Here is an 18,604-nt window from a genome sequence, read left to right on the forward strand (position 1 = left end):
ACAAATTTCTCACAAGGTAACAGCGCAGAAGGGCTGGAGAACTCAAGCCAGGACACTTCCCTTTAAAGGCTGAAGAAAAATATAAATTACAGTTGATGATCTACAGAAGGCCAGTGTTGAACTTTTAACCACTTCCAGCATGATTACATGTGGTTCCCTACAGAAGGGGCACATGTTACAGCCTGGAGAAGAGAAGGCTCTGAGGAGACCTTAAGAGCCCCTTCCAGTTCCTAAAGGGGCCGGAGAGGGACTTTGGACAAGGGGGAATGGCTTCACACTGCCAGGTGGCAGGGTTGGATAGGATATTGGGAAGAAAATCTGCCCTGTGAGGGTGAGGCTCTGGCACAGGTTGCCCAGAGAAGCTGTGGCTGCCCCATCCCTGGAAGTGTTTCAAGGCCAGGTTGGACCTGGTCTAGTGGGGAAGGGTCCCTGCCCATAGCAGGGGCTGGAACTGGATGATCTATAAGGTCCCTTCCAACTCCAACCATTCCCTGATTCCAAGACTCCTTGTGTGTAGTGCTGTACATCCACACACATGCACACACACATCCCTAAAAAAGACTGGGACATTGAAAATTTGGTTTTTTGCTCTGGGGTATGAAACGACTGACAATTTATTCGAGTACCATTTGCTCCCTGACCCTCACACCTCCCAGATGCTGAAGGCACCATAAACACCAACAGACTGACAAAAACACAAACCAGCCACATCCAGCCCATGCCAGTCCTGAGGCTCCTGACCCAACCCAGATCCTGTCCCCAAGACCAGAGACTGTTTCCACAAAGCTTTGCTCATCTTTAACCTTGGCCCATTTGAAGAAGCAGAAGCCTCAGCCCTCCAGGGACCACCCTTGATTATTCAGGGAGGTCAACTGGCAGAGCAACGTTATCCTTCTCTTTCAAGAAAATCCTGTCTTTGACTACAGCAATAATTGGTTGTTTATTTGGGAGCATCAGGGATTCTGAGGTCTGGGGACTCCAGTCTCGCTCCAGTGGTGCTGCCTGGCAGCAGGGGCTAAGAGGAAAATAATAAAAATCTGCTTCATTTCTGCAGCTGCATCACCTCCATCCTTCATCAGGATGGGCTGACTGCTGAGCCAGCCAATTAACTTCCCTTCTTTCTGGAGCCTCGTTACAAAATACCTTCAATTCATTGCCGTATTTTGAAGCAACTCTTTTTTTTCCCCTCAGCAAATTCCTCACAAACACCTAACAAACATGTGAGAATCCCAAGTAAATCAATCCATTAAAGGGGTGAATCACCCCCACGTGATAAGCTGCCTTTGGGTGGGTTCACCCAGCCTGGTTTTGTCACATGGCACCATCTCTGCTCCCCAAGCTGTCATCAAATACACGCCACAAAGACACTGCTCGCAAACTTCACCCAGAGTTCAAAGCAAAATAAAAACAGCTTAATTTTCTTTTAATTAAACGAATCAAAGCAGAGTCTTTGGGGCCATCGTATCTCCACAGACACGACCAGAGTGCAGCTTGTTATCACCGCATTTGGGATTAGAGATGGGTTTTCCAGAGGTGGATTAGCAAGACCACCTCATTAACAACAGGCTGATTCACCTACACAAAGAAAGGAATAACCTTTTACCCTTCTCCCCCACGCCAGCCCCTCACATGGGGCCGCTGAGTGACAGTAAAGCTCCCCCAGCACAGGGGGTGGCACAGGACAGTCCCATCACATCAGAGCTTTCTCATTAGACAAGCACGTGCCAGAGGCAGAAATTGAAAACAAATCTGGTTTTCTAGGGCATTCCTCTATCTCACATAAACACTGCAGTAAATATAAGTGTCTAGACAGAGGTTTTTTTCGGAATTGCTTTACAACCTCTCCTGCTGACGTGGGTTATTTCATAACTTTATCTTCTGGGTCTCTGCAAGAATTTACACCCCAGGCAAACCGGCTGCTTGCGGCAGGGCCGTGTGTGCTGCTGCACTGCAGTCTCATTGATTTCAAATTTCTAGGCATGTGTTTATTTTAAATCCTTTTAAGCCTCCAATTTTGAAAGTTAATGACACAGGTTATAGCCACAATTACACACGGCAAGACGCAAACTTCCTTTGCAGAACCGCCCTGCCCTTCTGCAGCATTCCCTCCTCATCTCCCGCTCATCCCAGGCTGGGCAGCACCAAAACACAGACTTGTGGAATGACAGGATGGTTTGGGTTGGAAGGGACATTAAGGATCATCCAGTTCCACCCCCCTGCCATAGGCAAGGACACCTTCCTCTAGCCCAGGTTGCTCCAAGCCGCATCCAACCTGGCCTTGAACACTTCCAGAGATGGGGCAGCCACAGCTTCTCTGGGCAACCTGTGCTGGTGAAACAACTGAAGGCCAAAGCTGATTTTGCTCATCCAATTCAGCTCTAGAACCACCTCATCACCAGCTGCTAAATGAGTACAGTGTGCCTGCTGCAGCACCAGTGCCCTCCTGCAGCTCCAGGTGACATCCAAGAGCCACCACACAGCCAGCCAGGCGCTGAGTGTGGGCAGAGGACGAGCATCGAGGAAGGAACCATAATCTAAAGAGTTGCTGAAAAAGGCCTGATGTAAAACACAATAAACCAAGGCAAGAAACCACAGTCCCCCTCCACGAGCAAGGAGCTGGCAACAGAGCAAGGCCACCACACTGATCACAACAAAAGCCTCCACTCAGAATGACAACTGCAGGTGGGTTTCAACCCCACCCAAAGTTCAGGTGGGTACACTCAGCGTGGGTGTTGGTGGCACAATTTCTTGCACTATTTCTCTCTCACCAATCTGCAAAGTGTTATATTGCACCTTTTTTTTTTTTTTTTGGCATTTCGAGGTCAGTTTGCTGTTGATGGAGGATCACGAATTCTTGGCTCGATACTGTTACTCAACGGCCACATGTTAAAATTAGCTACAATTTAATATGGGCTGTGCCCAGGCCATTTTATTCACCAGTCAATCACACCTTTGGACAAGTAGACATCTTGCAGGAAAAAAAGAGAGAGAGAGAAATCAATGTTCTCCATGGGGCTCATTCAGCACCTGTCAGGCCCAAAAATCAATGGTGTCATTTATACACTTCGAGCGAGAGTGTCACTGAGGCAGGATCTGAGGCAGGATCCCTCGGTGCAAGGGACATCCCAGCCCTGCCATAACCCTCCTCCACATCCAAAACAGCCTTGGAACCCACCAGCCATGGCTTCTGGGGACTGACACCACCAGCAATCACGATGCTCATAGAAACAGACCCGAGACTATGGCAACTTCCATGGATACCAGCACCTCCCACTGCACCGCCAGCCAGGCTCCAAAAGCAGCCATGGCACAAGTCCTTGGCACAGGCAGAGCATCCTGGGCACTGCAAAGCTCAGAGAGGGAAGTTATCCAAGCCAGAGCAAGGAAGCAGTGGGAGCAGCAAGAAACCCATCTGGTTAAACAAAATACCTTGAAGGCTGACAAGAGATGAGAAAAGTGTGGTCAGTTCTGACCCAATCCTCGGAGGGTTTTAAAGAACCAGCATTAGAGAGAGGCAGCAGTGGAGGCAGAAGGGGCCCATCACCTGCACTCACTCAGTTTCAGAACAGATTCACTTATTTTTAACCACTCTGCAATGTCATGAAGTGAATAAACTGTTAAAAACTGCTCTCAGCCACTGGTCCCACTGGGAGCCCACAGTCACCCTCCTCCTGCACACGGGGAGGCCAACAACCCCAATGCCTGGGATGCACTGGGAGCTTCTCAGCAGCTTCTGGGATGTCCTTTTTTAAAGAGGGTTTTTATGATCCTATTTCTTTTACTGGATTCAGTAAGTTTAGAGACACACAAAGGGTCTTGCTGCCGAGTTTTCATGCCACTCAAACTTGTCCTGCAAACTCAGAAATGGAGATGCCTTCAGTGGAGAACAAAAAAGGGGTAGTTGGGTGTTTGAGATTACTCCAGATACTCCAGCACTTGGAATAAATCCACTTTGCACACCAGGAGCTTAGCGGGGACATGCCCAGCCATCCCACAGCAGCTGGGCATCCCAAAGCTCTGCTGCTGCACCCCAGGGCAGGAAGGGCAGGTCAGATGTTTCTGTAGATGGAAACTCCAGCTCTGGGGGTGGGAGGGGAGCCCAGGGGAGGGTGCAGGGCAGCTCAGCACCTCACTCCTCCCCACGCCCCCGCGTTAGCCACCACCCCTCCCTGCGGTCCCCGTATGACTGGGCACCCTTGGCACCTGCACTGACTAGACAGCAGCCATTTCCAATGCAAATTCACCAGAAAAGAGCCACCTACTCGAGCACCTCGGGGTTGGGTTGGAAACAGTCCCCTCTCAGCCTCAGCAGAGATGATGGCAGGCTTGAAGGCCACATGTGCTCCTGACTCCCACCAAAGGGGCTTTGTTAAAGGAAAAACAGAATCATTTAGGTTGGAAAAGACCTCCAAGATCGAGTCACACCTTTAACTCAGCACTTCCAAGCCCAACACTATACCATGTCCCTTAAGTGCCAAATCTACACCACGTTAAATCCCACCAGGGATGGGGACTCCACTTTCCTGAGCAGCCTGTTGATGGCAGAGAGACAGACTAAAAGCTGGAAGAATGCAGCAGCATTTGCTCAACAACCAAACTGGGATCCCAGGTGGGATCTGGAGGACATTCACGTGAGCAGAGCAGTCCCTGCTCCCTGCAGCTGGGATGGCACAAGGGAGGGAGGTGCAAGGCTTGGGAGTCTCCAAAGAGACGTTTAACAACGTGATAAAACACAGGAAAAGGAAAGAAACTGGAGGGGATGATTCTGTCTGGCAGGGCAGGATCGTGCAGCAGCTCACAGCTTTTTGGAAAGGGCCTTTTGGAGAGGGAGCAGCTGCGGGGGGTCGGAGTTAGAGCTGGGGGGGGAGCGGGGCCGCACACGGTGACAAACGGGGCATCTGGGCACAGGGCCACGCACTGAGCTGTGGCCAGAGGAGCTGTGGGCTTGAAACTGGTCCTGCAGCATGCAAGGAATGCTGCAGCTCTGCCTTTCGAGATAACCCGCTGACGAATGACGAAAGTAACTTTCTTTAGCGCTTCCTGACCGTGATGTCAGATTTCCTCTTATCTCGCTGCCGGCACCGCTGCAAAGCACCAGGAGAAAAGTGAGTCCTCAACGGGGGGAGCTGTGAGCATCTGCTTATCACAGGCTCTGCAAACGGGGAAGGGAGGGTCTCTTGTTGAGAAAACAGCAATCAGTGGGGAAATGGGTATCCCACGGTGCAAACCTCTATAGAAGGCTGAAGGATGCACCTCCTCCAAGTCATGCCGAGTTCCCCCGAGCTACTCTGACATTGCAAAGAAGCATCAAAACTCCCTTGGCTTGCTCCAACAGCAAGAGTGGAGAGAAAATCCAAGAGCATCCAAGTACCCAGCGGGAACTACAGGGCTGCAGCCAACAACTCAGCATGGCAGGGGGTTGGAACTAGATGGTCTTTAAGGTCCCTTCCAACCCAAAACATTCTGTGACCTAAAGCTGTGCAAATCACAAGCTTTATCTAATCTCTCCAAACGGCTCTGCCCCATCCAGCTCACCTTTACATCAAGGTGTTACCAGGACAGTTTCAGAAGCAGTAACGAGTCAAAAGCACAAGTGGAGCTTGTATTACTCCCACCAGCAGCACGAAATCTCCCATGGCTTTGTTCCTCCTGGCTTTGTTCCTCCCCAGCTTCACCCCATTGTCTCTGGTGCAGATGAGCAGCCGCAGAGACAGTGCAAAACATCCCTGCAGAAAATTCCCCCTCTCACTCACATTTGGATTCAAGTCACAGCTCATCAATTACTTCAGATGGACAGATTAAATTTCAGGTTGTTGGACACCAGATTTATCTATTGAGAAGTGGAGAACGAAATTATTTCTCAAACAGTTTAGCACTATCATTTCCCCCCCCCCTTTCAAAGACATTCCCATCACTGAGGGCTCCCGGGCTGGGCAAATTCCACTTAGCGAGGCTGATTAATGAGCCTGAAACACTGATGAGGGCTGACCTCTCCACAGCTTCTCCTTCTCCTCACATCCACCCACAAGCAAGATTTATCCCTAGGAGAGTACCTGAGGGAAAGCAACCATTTATTTTAGCAAACACCCAGAGCTGGTCACTGGGAGGACTGGGGGAAGGCAAACCTACACAGCAAGCAAAGGTCCTTCCTGGTGAGAAGCATCAGCCTCAGAGGGACTACAAACCTTTCACACCTGGCCCCAGAGAAGCACACCACAGATCCAGGGAGGCTGTCCAGCAGCAGACCAGCACACTGGGACAGGCTGCCAAGCCCCACGTCCTCACACCTTTGCTCATCATCACTCTTGAACTGGTCAAGCAGACAAAGATCTTCCAATTACCTTATGGGAACTTCCCATTGTGGTTATGGGTGCTCAAAGGGAAGAGGTCTCTCAGATAACCTCATTAAAGCTCATGAACTGGAAACCAGAATATACACAGAACTGTGAAAACAACTAAAAATAAAATAAAATAAAAACTAACAAAGAGAGGCTCTGGAATAACCTATTAAATACCCAGAAGTCTCAAACCTCAGTCCTAGAGGCAGAGGAATGGCTCCCAGCACTGCTGGGAGTGGGCACAAACATTAACCAGAGCTCCCAGCCTGAATTTCTCACAAGACATGAGCTACTGGAACAAGGTGAGGACCAGTGGCAAACACCTCCGTGGTGGCAGACGCTGGGAAGAGGCGAGAGGAACAAGAGACAGAGCACAGGGTCAAATTATTTATCCCAGTCAGTGAGAGGTGCCCAAGAACTGTTCAGTGACACACTGAAGTATATCTTGAGGATGTATAGATGTGTTGGCTCTGCTTGCAGAAGTCTGTGTGAGGGGAGCAGCATTGTCCCTCCCTGGGCTGTGAGAGCTCATCCTATTTTATCCAAGGCAAGTTTTGCTGACTCCTGAACTCTCCCTGAGGACTGCCAGGCTTGTTTCCTTCATTACGCAGGTTTCTTCAGAATAAAAAAAAAAAAAAAAAAAAAAAAAAAAAAAAAAAAAGAGAGAGAGAGAGAGAGAGAAAGAATTCCAGAAGCGTGGCTAAAACCCCCATCAGGCAGCTGATGAGTCCAAGATAACGCGGGGCTGGAGGAGGGGACAAGGATCGAGTAACATCCCCCGGTTTGGAGAAGGGAAAAGACGTCACAGAGGAGCCCAGATGTTTGTGTCCTCGGAGCCAAACTCCCAACAGCAGCGATGACCTCCCCAAAGCTCAAAACCACATCTGAGCCCTCCCCGGTGGCAGGAGAAGCTCGTGAGAGCCCGTGCAAGGAGCCCGCAGACTCCCCGGGGGAGCGCTGGGCTCCGTCCGTCTGTCCGTCCCGCCGTCGGGGGGTCAACCCAGCGGCACACACGGGCTCTAAATGAGCGGAAGGAAGCTGCAACTTCCCAAAGAAAACGGCGGAGCTGCCGCCGATGACAGTACTTCCCTCCTTTGTGGAGCCCTCGGAGGGCTGCAAACGCGGGGCTCCGCTGAGAAAGCCGGAATTTGTTGAGGGAAGGGCTTTAATTGCAATGCCTTGGGGCGCTTTATCAGAGATGCTCACGGGGTTTGAAATTCCCTAATCCCACAGCCAAAGTCTGGACAGCCCAGCCACCCAAAATCCAGCGGGTCCAACAGGTTCAGCGCTGGTCCGAACCCCAGCCATAAATCTGAGGTTTGTGTCACCAAACCCGCTGAGGTTTTAGAAAACCCCAGTCAAATCCCTGCATCGCGTCGGGCTGCTGATTGCACTTCGGAGATTTACCTTTCAGGATGTCCCTACGAAAGAGATCTGCAGAGCCACTCCCAGGAATCACAACAGCTTCTCGAAAAATCAGGTGGGCACAGCCCTCTCTGATGGCCCCGGTCTCCACAATCTCCTGGGGGGTGGCAGGGCAGGGAGCAGAGGCTGTTTGCATCCTGAGTTATGGGTGAGCGTGAGAAAACCACCAAGTATCAGCACCCCACTTCAGAGGAGAAACCCAGCTGGACCCTCTAAGGTTCATCAGTACCACAGCAAATACATCAAAAGTGGTTCTTTTGGACTTTCCCACAGTATCCAGGAAGCTCTGACTCCTGCATCCCACATCTGGGGTGTCTCCACATCCCTACCAGCAGACTGCCAAATCCAGCCTGGGCTTCAGTGAGCAACTGGATCTGAGACTACAGAAAGCTTGGGAGCAGGAGAGCTTGGAGGGATTGCTCAATCTGTCCACATTTGGCACCCTGAGAGTCCCCTTCCACATGCATTAAATCCAGCCCTGTTCTATTCTTGCTGGAAGACATGCAGCTCCACCAGGAAAACTCAGTTAAGAAAGGGGAAAAAAAACCTAAAAACAAAAACCTACAAACAAACAAACCCAAAACAAAACCAAACCAAACAAAACAAAAAAAAAATACAAAAAACCACACACACACCCCAAAAAAAAGGAGAAAAAAGAAAAGAAATTAAAAAAAAGAGATGTCTTGGCTCATACTATTGACATGAAGTCCTAAACTCGTGTTTGCCTCACCATGGCTCAAACTTCATCACTCAGAAAACATGACCACAGATATAAGATGGAAAAGGAAAATTGTGATTAGAGTTGGTCAAGAAACAAGATACCTTCCCACGCACTGAGTTTTAGGCAAAGAAAATTCAAAACATTTTGGCCAACCCAAAGCTCTAAGACGGGACTTGACCTGAACCATGACAATCAAATTATAACAGACCATTCAGCTGCTGTTAAGGAAAGTGAGTAATTGCATAACCCTATATAGAGTTACACTGCAATGACACGCTTCCAGAGAACTTTCCAAGCAGCCATTGTTCCCCTGCTCCCCAGGCTGGCCCAGGGAATCGGACCGTGATGAACTTTTGACAGGGCAGTGGTGAGAACAGCTACAGTGCATCTCTGAGATGAGTCAACAGCAGCCAAGTCAGCAAATCAGGCCCTGTCACATCAAGTATTTGGTCCAGACCTGAGGGAGGACGCCCCAGGCAGCAGCCTGCAAGCCTGGGCTAATTCAAGGAATTCATTTTTGTCCCTAAAACCAAGCAGCCCTATGTAAGTGCTGAAGAGAAAAGCTCTGAGACTTTGGAGGCAGAAGTGAACCATGGGGTAGGTGCCTGCTACAGCTGACTCCAATGTCATTTATGCAAAATTGTCAAAGCAGGTTGTTATTAAATAATGACCAAACAAATATGTTGAATTGAAGGCCTTTACATTGATTTGATAGGAGTCTCAGTTTTAAAATACTCATCAATATCTGGAAGTGTTCAAGGCCAGGTTGGACAGGGTTTAGAGCAACCTGGTCTAGTGGAAGCTGTCCCTGCCCGTGGCAGGGGGGTGGAATGAGATGAGCTCTAAGGTCCTTTCCAAACCAAACCTGTTGTGATCCCCAGACCACCCTGAGCTGATGGTGCCACAGCTGCTACTGTTAGACAGAGGCACATCCTCCTTTCAGTGCACACACCACCAGCCTCACTGCAGGCACCCTATGCTTTCCTTTCTTAAAACACCTCAAGAAATCTTATTTCACAAGTTCTGCCATCAGACCACCAGCATGCAATCTTCCAGCATCCCAAAGACTTTTCTGGGAAGAGCTTGTGTGGATGACATTGCATTAATCATCCATCACGGGTAGATACAATTTTTCTACACACAGTCATGATGTTGGGTGACTCGCTTCCAATTAGACTCCCTTCACTCTCAGAAAGCCTCTGCAATTACAACTAAATGTGTTTTCCTCACTTAAAGACATGCCAGGTTACCTGCCAGGAGGCAGAAACGCCAAACAAAAGGAACACCCAAGACAATCATCCCACTGAGTATCACAGTGTATCACAGAGAGGGAAACCACCACTGAAAAGCAAACACTCAGCCATGAGAAATATTTATAATGCTGCCTTTGGTGCAGCTTTTACCTTTTAAACTGGTGATGGAGGAAAGAACAGCTTGGGAAAACTGCAAACTTCTGTTGTTTTGAGATTTGCAGAGTCCTGTCTTGCAGACAAGTTCTGGAGATGATAGTTCAGCTTCCAGATCACCACAGGACCCAGAAGTGATGCTGGCAGAGAGCTCTGTACCCTAAAGGATGGAAACAACCCTCTCCTGGTGATGGCTGCTGGCAGACACCTTGACACCCAGGCTGTGTTACACCCTCCTGGACTGCTGCCCAGGCTGCCACCTACTCCCTGAGCCTTGCTAGAAACCAGGCCAGTGGGTTTGGTGAAAAACAGCCCCTGAATGTCACACCAGGGGCCAGGATGGCTTTTTTAAAAGTAGAAAACAAACACTCAGAACATTCTCTTAATGATGCCAGGTAATGAGGCTGAAAGACACCCTCCAGCTCCTTCCTAAAGAAGGAATTAAAGCCAGAACACTATTTCTCACGTCCCGGGTAACTGGTGCAGACCTGCATATGAAATTGAGCTGCATTTTTACAAGATTAAGCCCACAATGCTCTTTTTAATAGGTCTCTGGATGCCTGTGGCAGCACATGGGGCTCTGCACTGCATCAGCTCCTTATGGCAGGGATGGGGCTGTCTTGGAGCAGCTCAGCAGCTTCTTCACCCCCAAAAGCAGCAGAAACGGGGTCATGGGGTGTTCCTGGGCCAACCAACCTGTGCATTGCTCCTCCAGGCACCAGCTCCCAGCATGGGGAGGTGGGAAGAGCAGGCAGATGGAAAGACAAAAGACAGACCTGCCCCACAAACCCGCCCCACAAACCCTCTTATTCAAGAGGAATTTCTAAGGAAAAACCTCATGTGTTACAAGATCAACAAGCCAGACCTTGCTTGGGGAGGGAGCACCCACTGCACAGCAGCTCTTCTGAGCCCTCTGGGTGATGGGGAAGGATTGAGCATCATATCTCCTGCTATGGGCAGCAGCAGCAGCTGAACCAGAGGTTGGCAGAGTTGGGAGAAGGGCCCTGGGGTGCCTGTGCCAGCATCTGGGGGCTGCCTGTGCCTGGGGACCGAGGAGGGACAGGCAGCCCCGAGGCCCTCGGAGTCGTCAGAGCTTCTTCTCCTCGGCTTTAAATAATAAGTGTTTTGTTGTATTTCATTACTGGGAAGAACCAATGCTGTGAACAGACAGTGTGAGCTGGAGAACAGGAAGGGGTTTTGTTTTTCCCCAGTAGTTTAACTGAGGCTCATCAAGTTTTCCAGCCCCGAATTTCTCCTGCACAAAATGAACCTGAAATGGAGCAGCAGGAGTGGGGAGCACCTCTGCCTGCAGGGTGACAGCCTACCTAGAACAGTGCAAGGCACAGAAAATTGGTGTGGGTTATTAAAAAAGAAAGGTCTTAATGGAAGGAAAAATAAAATGTTTTATAGCTTAACTGCCTTAGTCCTTGTGTTTCAGATCCAGGACCAAGGGCAGACAGACAGATGTTGTTCTACAGAAGCAAGGGGGTAGAGAGATGAGGCTGGAGCCATGGATGGGACACACCACATGTCTGGCAGAGCCCCTGCCACCCCACATCACCCATCCATCAGCCATGCCCAAGAGAAAACAGCCAATAAATCACCCATTTTAAAATGGAAAAGGAAAGGGGGAGGCAGAAACAGCCTAGATGAATCCCCCCCTGCTTTATACTTTCCCCTCACTAACAGAAAATGTTTCAAGTGATGAACCCACAGCTGGGCACTCAGGCCCTCCCAGGTCTCCCCTGAGTCTTCAGACATCAGTAGGTTTCAGAGTACATCCCAAAATCCTACTTGGCGTTCTCCTGTCAACTCCAACTCCATTTCTGTGGATGAGGAAAGGAAAACCCATCCACGAACACAGACAGGAACCCCCATTTCTCTTACTGCCTCAACCCCTCATGCTGCCTTTGGCCATTTGCATTCAGGGTATCGGTTCCTCTCCCTTTCAACACTGCAAGGAAATTAATTAACTGAAGAGTAACTGTAAGTATCACAAAGCTTGGGAGGCCAAGACAGGAAATCTGAAGATTAACCATCATATTTAATGTATGCACGAGATAAAAATCAGAATGAACTTCGATCAGGGGAAGGGTGAGGAGGCTGCTGGCGTTACTGTAATGTTGGTTGGTTGTTTTGGGTTTTTTTTAAGATTAGAGCATGTATTTTATCTTTAAGATTTCAATTAAGGATTTTTAGCCCTTGTGGAGAGAGGTGTTAATTCCTTACTACAGAGTATCAAGCATCGTTCCATTCACTCTAACATGGTAATGAAAGGCAGGTGGAAAGCAGAAGGAGAGCCATCACTCCTCAGCCCTGGCACTGAATTTAAAGGAATCTCCAGTTGTGGAAAGGATGCTCTGAGCCACAGCAGAGGCAGAGCTGTCCTAACCAGCTCCACAGGTAGTTCTGCACAAGGTGCCTTGCCGTGCCTTACACGTGCCCAACACAGCTTAACGATCCCAGTTCACACCACGGGAAGAAAACATGCAACAAAAAGGAAATTACTTCCCATTTCAAGTTATTTTTGCAAAGCAGAATTTAATGAGAGACTCCAGCCAAAATTAACTCTGGTCCGTAAAGTTTCCTAAAGCATTAAAAGATTTGTTACCACAATGAATTAAAGATCTTTCTGCAGTGCTTAAAGTCTCAACCATCAAATTCTGGCCACAGACTCCAAACCTCTCTGGACTTGGGCACAACCTCATCCCTGACCTCCACTTGAGGGAGAGCCTTAAACTGAATTAAACCAAGGGGAGCTTCATTTCTGATCCATTTATTTAAACCTCTCTCTGAGAATGTGACTTTTACCTGATCTGGAACATTTTTTCCTTCCTTCCCAAGCTCCAAAGGCAAAATTTACTGCCACAGCAATGCAGTGCAGTTCCTCTTCTGCACGATGAAAACAGGCTACAGAAAATTAATCTACTGGCTACTCAATTTGTAAAGCTGCTTAAAAAGGTCAGGCCCCCAGCTCATAAAAACCATCACTGAGAACAGATCCCAGTGATTACGGGAAATAAGGCTCTGGATATTTTTATAAATTAATACTGGGGAGTATAATGAGATAACAGGACCCTCTAATCTAACACCCACATCCCACTCCTGGCAGCTCATAACACTCATCTATTCCAGTAACACATCAGGAGTGCACCCAAAGCTGGCACCTGAGGCTAAAGGGGGTTAGAAATCCTCCCAAAATCTCTGGAATGCTTTGACTGAATAGTTTCCAGATCTGGCTTCGGATTTTTTTTTGAGGCAAGTCTTCTTTTCTGAGCCAGACTAATAGGGACTAAACACACATCAGCAGGGATATATCTTAGTCTACCAAAAATACGGAAGAACATTATTTTGGGGGGGGGTGTTCATATTTTTTTTAATGATGCTCTGTTAAATTCTTTATAGGAAGTTTAGTGTGTGGATTAATAACAAACATCAACACTCCTGTGACTCTGCAGCTCCCCCTGATTTACACCCACTTAAGCAAGAAAACTCAGTTGGAATGTCTCCCTGTGGGACAACGGGAAAATCCAGTTATTTCTGGGAGCTGACTCTGCCTCTCTCCATCCCTGCACTGACTTGGGGCTAGTCAAACACAGGTATTTCCCCAGGATATGCGTTTCCCCTGGAGCAACCTGGTCTAGTGGAAGGTGTCCCTGCCCACGGCAGGGGTTTGGAACAAGATCAGCTTTGGGGTCCCTTCCAACCCAGACCAGTCTGTGATTCTATGAAACAGGACTTAATGATGTATTTACCAGCCAGACAGGAGCAGTTACACCAGACAGTACCCTCCTAATTGGAATATCTAAAATAAACTCTGTGTAAGAGTGTAATTGCCTTCGCAGAGCAGGGAGCATCAGGGAAGGCTGCATTGTTTTTGCTGTGCCAGTCTAATTAATTTGGTACAATTTGAGGGTGGAGAAAAGGCCCCAGGGACATGTTGGGCTGGACCATTAATGCTGCATTTCAGCCAGAGGGGTGAGGAGGGGAACTGGCAGAAGGATCCAGTTCCTTCCCCAGCTCAGCTGCTCAACTCCGTCTCCTTCCAAAGCCACCCACTCTGCTCTAGTGGGCTGAAAACTGTCTGGACATGCAAGGACAGTACTCACAGCTTAATGGGAGGGGATCAATAAGTCTAAACAGGCAGCAGCCCTAAAAAAAGCTCACTGACCCATGAATTAAAGTTATTTTATTGACACAGTTAAGACAGTGTCAACACACAGTTAAACACTCTCTTCATTTCCCCTTTTTTTCTGTCAGTATCCCTGTTCTAATTTCCGAAATACCACCCAACTTAAGTCAATTTTTACTACTAGAGCTGCATATATAACTTCCTTCTGCTTTGAATTAGTCCTTTCTCTTAGCAACTGCCTCCACCAACACATACACAGTGTGGAACGTACAGAGAATTGTTAGGCACAGAATTAAGGTGCAAGGACAAGCACGCAGATTTTTGTCAGCCTGATGTATACTCAGTTCTGTGCAGCCCCAAGCAGAAGTTATTAAAAACATTGGCTTAGGAGCCAGCATGATACATTTAAGAAGTCATACAGCAAACATTAATACAGGTCTGGCTCCTGTGAAAATGGCTGTGGCACGTATTAGGCTGAGCTGTTAGGAATAAATTGCTCCTCTGCATAATGCAATCAAGACTATGCAAAGAAAAAAAAAAGAAAGCCCCAAAACATTTTACAGGGCCATAAACACCAAGGGAAATAAAACATCTTGCCTAAGGTGTAGCTTTCAATGCAAAAAGCTCTTATTCAAAGTAGTGCTTCCTTCAGCTCCATGGGGAAAGGCTTTCCAGCTGCTGAGTGCCTCAGGGAGGGGAGCAAAAATAACATGTCATATAAAGTCATCATGACCCATCACTTCTGGTTGCACTCAAGAAGCAGACAGACTTTTCCTGGAGCACACTGCACCACGAACAGCATTCCCTCTCCAGGACTTGAGGAGTGACCAACATCTGTCTGATGGACATCTGGCAAAGGGCTCCCATCCCGGGAGAGGGTAGGGAAGCCAAGGCATTGCACAGCCTCCCTTGCTGTTGGATGATTAATGGAGCCTCCCAGGGTGCAAAGCCTTTCCACATTTGGGTTTGTAACTGAAATGCACAGGTAGAGCACATCAAGCCAGCCCGTGGTGGCTCTCCCCAAATCACTGAGTGTGTGTGAAGGGGCACAGACCGAGACCCCACAGAGAGCTGAGCCCCTCGGAGTGCCTGGCCCTGCACAGCTGGGGATGGGCACACACTGATGAGTCATTCCCCAGCTTGGCAAAAGGGATCAAAGAGGTTTAATTTGATGTTTTAGTCCTCCTCCACTCCCCAGCACAAACCCCTTCAATCCCAAGAAAATTTCTTCATGTTGCCTTGAATAATCCAATCAAATAAAAGTGATGCCACGATCTGAAAAGCAACTGCAGCTCCAGTTTTTGTTTCCAGCCATCTCAGCTCTCCCCTGGTATAGAGCTTCTGGTCTAACTCAGACACTCAACTTTTGTCTCTCCTCTACACTAGCTTTCAGCTGCTTCCTACCCAGACAGAGTCTGGTCAACCACACGTCTGTATCCACAGAGAAGGACTTCATGGTTACACAATCCCTGGGATTGCATCCTCCTTCCCCATCTCCCACAGTCCACATCGTGAAGCTACACTGACATGAGAGCTGAGAACAGGCACTGCTTGTGTTTGGCCATGGACAGCCCAAGCTCCCAGGAAAACAGCAGTGCTCCCTTTGGTCAGCATCCCCAAAACCTGAGCAGGAGGGACAGTCACACAGCACCTGTAAATTCCTGGTTTGACCTTGTGCCACTTCATTCTTTAACAAGACTTATTTCCTCCATGAGAAGCTCTAAGGTCTCACACCAGGTCAGTGTTCCCCACAGACCAAACCAGCCCCAAATACGCTCATAAACCCTTTGGAGGGCTGAGAAATCCAGCTCAGATCTCTTCTAGCAGCCAGAACCTCCTCCCCAGCTGCCCAGTGGTTCTTCTCAGGTAGAATGAGCTCTTGGTGCTCTGTATTCCCAGATTGTCTGGGTGACCTTTGCCCAGGATTAGGGCCTCTGTTTGCAAAGGGCTTGGAACCAAGTGGAGTTTGGACCTGTGAATTCATGAGTAATGCAAAAATAAACCAAAAAGTAACGCAAATAATCCAAAAGTATCGCAGACATAATCTAACTGTCTGAGGGGCTTTTTTGAGTATTCATGTCAACTGCTAAAGGAGATTCCTGCAGAACCAGGGTCTGGAAGCAGCTCACAGCACACACACACACCCCACACCCCCCCCAGCAGTAACCTACTGCTGTCTCTTTTTTTAACAATTGCCTTAAACCCTCAGAATTGTAAAAATCCAGCAGTTGTTTGGTTTTTTTTAAGCCACCCACAGAAAAGTTCTGCAACAGTTTTTCCCAAAGAACAGCAGGAACAACTATGCCAAAACACCCAGGGAGAGTGTCTGGAGCTGCAGCAGCGACAGGAACCCCGGGCTGCACATCAGCTCCCTTATCCTGGGATCTCACAGAGCTCCATGTGAGGATGCCAGAGCCAAGGAGAGAGGGGTGGGAGCTGGGAAACTGAGATGTGTCTTAAGCCTAATGAACACCGAAAATGTCAAACCTCAAAGAAATAAACGAGCCAGCAAGTGTTGCACGGCCCCAGGGCGGGATGGTCAGCCAGAGCCAAAAGGTTTTTTTTTTCCTTTTTTTTCCAGAGTTTTCAAGTAAAACACTAAGTGGGTGGAGGGAGGAAAAGTTCTACGTTGATTCTTCAGCACTTAAATACATGACAAAGCCTGGCTGCTAATGTGACAAAGACAAAACCGAGCAGTTATTAAGCTACCTCGAGCACAGAGACAAGTTAAATACCCCCTTTTTGTCGGCAGGTTTCTCCCGTGCTCTGTCAGAGCGGCTCCTCCTGCCTCGGCACCATCAGAGCCGGGTAATAACAGCCCTGCTCGGCTGAATAACGGGTTTCCATGGAGTGATAACACTACCCGATGCCTTGTCTGTATTATACAGGATCTTCACACCATGACACTGTTATTAGAAGAGACGTCTCTCAAAAAACCCTCCAAATCATAGGGAAAAAAAAAAACAACTCAGAAAGGGGATTTGAGCGCTTCCCAGCCTACACAAGAGCAGTGCTCAGAGAAACACACTTTATTCTCTTTATTCCCTGGGATCAGACCATAAGAAACCTGGTGGCTACAGGGGATTAGTCCTTCCCTCTGCCCTGGCTCAGGAGGTTGAATATCCATGCAAACATATGGTCCTATCTTTGGCAAGTTCCTCTCTGCTCCCGTGGAATCATGAGGCTGCTTTACACCTCTTGAAGTTTTACTCCCACTCCTTTTCATTCACATCCAGATAAATCAGATGTTTAACCTTGCTTAAGATCATTTTTCTCCAAGCATATAACAGATAATACTATTCACTTCGTTCTTGCTGGTGGAGCCCAAAGCTGAGCGTGGGATGGTTTTGGTGTTATTTTTTTTTAATTATTTGACGAGGAGGGAAATCCAGAATATCACCTCCTCTCTAGTCACTAATCATTCTGCTTTATAAATTTTAAAACTTGGGTATTTTAAATTCGCTTTCAAGTCTATGAGGCTTCAGAGAACACTTCAATGACGTTCTTATGTATTTCCCCAATGCAATGAAAGCAACAGCTTCCATGCCTGTTCATCTGCCTTCCCTTAAGGAAAAATTAAACTGTCACATCACAGGACTCCAGGAAAAACACCAGGGAAGGAGACTGATAGAAATACTTGACCTCACTGCTGATGACACAGAGCTGTGGGTCAGATGCCTGCCCAGGAGAGGCAGAGGGTGAGTGGGATCCTGATCCCCGGAGCTGAGGAGGGATGGAGAGGGATCATCACAGGTGAACACACCCTGGCAGTGCCAACCCCCAACTGGGTTCAGCGTCTCCTGATGACCCCAGTGAGAGCCAAATTGCAATAAAAAAAGACCTTTATGAACATCCCACAGATGCTCTGCAGGTTGGGATGAGGCATCATGGCCAGTCTGGGTACCACATACCCACTGGTCTCACCAGGGATCCCCTCCCTGGGGTGCTCTCCCCCTCCCAGCTCCACCCTGAGCATCCACTGCTCCTCTTTGCCTCTGGGAATCAGGGAATCACAGAATGGCTTAGATTTAAGGTGCCTTCCATCCTATCACCTAGTTCCAACCCCTCCATGATGTAGAGGGATGCCACCCACTAGATCAGGTCGCCACAAAAGCAGAGCTGTTTCCAGAGGTATTAAATATTTACACTCACACACAGCCAGCCCAGCTCCACCCAGGAATAGGACTTATCTGGCAGATTTAACCATGCCAGAGAAACACTCAAAAAGAACCCAGAGCCAGCAGAAGTACTCTTGGCTTTGGGTGAGCACTGAAACAATAAAACAAAGGACACTCAAGTCCCAAATGCACATCACAGTCCCCCATCACAGCCCTGTCCTTTCCCATTGCAAAGGAACAGATTTTGCCCACACTGCCAAAATTACCAGGAACTATGAAAATGCAATGAGGCTTCATCTTCCATCAGTAAATTCATTTATTTTTCTATAGAGGCTCTCACCCACCCCAGCAGCTGTATGCTAATTCCCCCTCAGCACTGCTTTATTATCACTTGGAACAGATGTTACAGCCGCTCCAAAATCTGGAGGTTACAAAAACTATTAACCTAATCTGGGCACCAGGAT

General features: G+C 48.3%; 1 protein-coding gene across 1 annotated transcript in view; it reads right to left on the reverse strand.

Annotated features, from left to right (window-relative positions):
* VAV2 (vav guanine nucleotide exchange factor 2) overlaps positions 1-18,604 on the reverse strand; it is a 130,598-nt gene that overhangs the window by 99,911 nt on the left and 12,083 nt on the right. The gene's annotated exons all lie outside the window — the stretch shown is intronic.

The sequence above is a fragment of the Lepidothrix coronata genome, unplaced genomic scaffold, assembly GCF_001604755.1.
Source record: "Lepidothrix coronata isolate B3197 unplaced genomic scaffold, Lepidothrix_coronata-1.0 Scaffold28, whole genome shotgun sequence".
Taxonomy (NCBI): Eukaryota; Metazoa; Chordata; class Aves; order Passeriformes; family Pipridae; genus Lepidothrix; species Lepidothrix coronata.